The sequence below is a fragment of the Microtus ochrogaster genome, chromosome 16 (genome assembly GCF_000317375.1).
Source record: "Microtus ochrogaster isolate Prairie Vole_2 chromosome 16, MicOch1.0, whole genome shotgun sequence".
Classification (NCBI taxonomy): Eukaryota; Metazoa; Chordata; class Mammalia; order Rodentia; family Cricetidae; genus Microtus; species Microtus ochrogaster.
The window spans coordinates 27272806-27275335 of NC_022018.1; positions in this window are offsets into that span (position 1 = coordinate 27272806).

Genomic DNA, 2530 nt, shown 5'->3' on the forward strand with positions numbered 1-2530 from the left:
ACTAGCTCTTGTAGACCAGGCTGGTCTCAAACTCACAGAGATCCGCCTGCCTCTGCCTCCCGAGTGCTGGGATTAAAGGCGTGAGCCACCACCGCCCGGCACCTTTTTCCTTTTTTGTTTCTTCTAAGCAGGCAAACCATGCATAGACACTTGATATCTCTCTGATTTTGCACAATGCATATGACATTATTTCCTTACTGTAGCACAGGGGGACCTGTGCACTGAGGACACTTTATGTGTCGTTCACCTAACAGAATTTTATTTTCCTTGTTCCAAAATACAGACGCTTGGTTGCAGATTATAATTAAGCAACTTTTGCTCTGAGGAGAATTATCATCCAGGGGAAGCTGTCCTTTGTAGGGAAACTCCAGGTCTATGGTAGTGTCTGGTAGCTCCCTGACCATTTAAACCCTGAAATATGAGTGACATTTAGCTCTATTTCTCTAATTAGTTTTCTCTTAAGCCCCAGAAATTACACAACAGTGTATCTGCTGCGAAACTCAAGTCCAGCGGGAGAGAGAACATTGATCTTCCCTCCCCGTCTAGAATGGGCCAGGTGGGCTCACATCCAGTCCTCGTGGGAAAGATATTCTCCACTGAGAAAATGATTTGGGCCAAGTCAGGCCCAATGGCACAGTGCCCATAAACAATTATGATTTTTCAATATTCTAGTCCCTCTCATTCATCATCTCATCTTCACTGACTATGAATTGATACTCAGAATTATCTCAAAAGAAACCAAATTTGGGGCAGTCTGGGTCCCTTTTCCCTTTTCCTGCTGCCAACTTGTCTCCAAATGCCAAAGTCTCCAGGAAAAACAGTCTGTTTGCTCTCTCTTTATGTTTGGAAGTGTCTCGATTCTAACCAGGAAGGGCATGTGTGTTTAGGTCACTGGGTCCTGAACCTGTGACCCTTCCCCTCCCCTTCCAGGTCCAGGCAGTGATAACGCAGTGAACTGAAGCTACCCACTGTTGCAAGTGTTCATGATTTACAAGACAAAAATCAGTATTATAAAGACCATGAGAATATTCACTTTCGTGTGTATGAAAATCAGCAGTAAATTCACAAGAAAAAAAAATCACACTATTTCATGACATTTGAATGAAGTAATAATTGAGCGAGTACTCACTGAGAGTTCTGAGAAATATCAGTGAGAAACTTAACAGAGAAATAAGAGAACTAATAGATGTCACTACTCAAATGGACCTGGTAGACATCTATGGAACATTTTATTCCAACAATCAGCCACCATAAGTCAATTACAGCAGGCTTAGGCATTCTTCCTGGGGTGTCTGGATGTTTCTGGAAAGGTAGGGAGCATATCCAGAAGCTGGATCATCCTAATCAATCTGCTGGTCAAGAGTGCCTTCCTGTGTTATATCAGGTAGGTCTCTCTCCAAGGTGTAAGAAGTGTAAGGAGTATACTTGGATGTCTGGGACATGGGGATGGTAGAGTTCATTCGAGTGGATCCTCTAAAAGGTGATGAAGTGTGACTCAGAGTGATTGTCATTTGGTCAGAGCCATTGTAGGCAGCCAATAGAGAAAAACCAGAATGAAGGGCACAGTACAGTGGTGGCAGCAGGTCTCAATACGCAGTCTGGTTCCAGGTCCTCATTACCCATCACATGGCCAGCCTGCCTCTCTGATTCACTAGTACCTTCACGCTGGGGCAAGGTGTACAGGTCAAAGCCCAGAGGCCTCTACCCTACACAAAGAAGGATAGGCAACCAAAGAAAGCTGGGAGGAAAGAGTGGGAGAGGTAGCCGTCCCCAGGGAAGAGCAGCCCTGGAAATATATGTAAAAATAACATTATATTAATGAGCAAGACATGTGCATATATGCATGCAATAACAATTAATGAAGAAAGAGGCCATGCATTTGAAGAAGAGTGGAGAGAGATATATTGGAGGGTTTGGAGGGAAAAAAGAGGAGGAAGAAAGTTGTAATTATACTATAATCTCAAAATGAAAATAAATAAAATCAAAAGCTGAAGGGGAACTATTTGAGGAGGGAGGAAAGAGACTAGTGAATGGGGGCAGAGAGTGATGGGGGTAAATATAAGTAATGTATAAGGCTATGAATATATGAAATATATGAAATGTTACAAGGAATTAGTACCAGTGGAGAGCAGTGTTGGAAGTGTGCAAGAAGGAATGAATTGTGGTTTGTGAAAAATCTTAACAAAATGCACTTTTAAAACCAAAACAAGGATCTGAGTTCAAATCTCAAAGCTCACAGAAAAAGCAGAAGACAGCTACAGGCTCCTGCAATCCCAGTACCGGGGAGGGAGAGACAGGCAGATTCCTGAAATGCATCGTCCAGCTAGCTTAGCCGACTCAATGACCTTTAACTTCACAGAAAGATTGTCTCAAAAGTAAATAACTAGAGAATAATGAAGGAGGGATTGATCTTGGGCACCATGTACACACTGTGTTTGAAACATACAGGACAGAATGAATTAAAATAAGAGACCGACAGTCCAGCAAAGATGGTTTAATGCCACTCAGTAGCTTATTTGGCTTGTTTTTC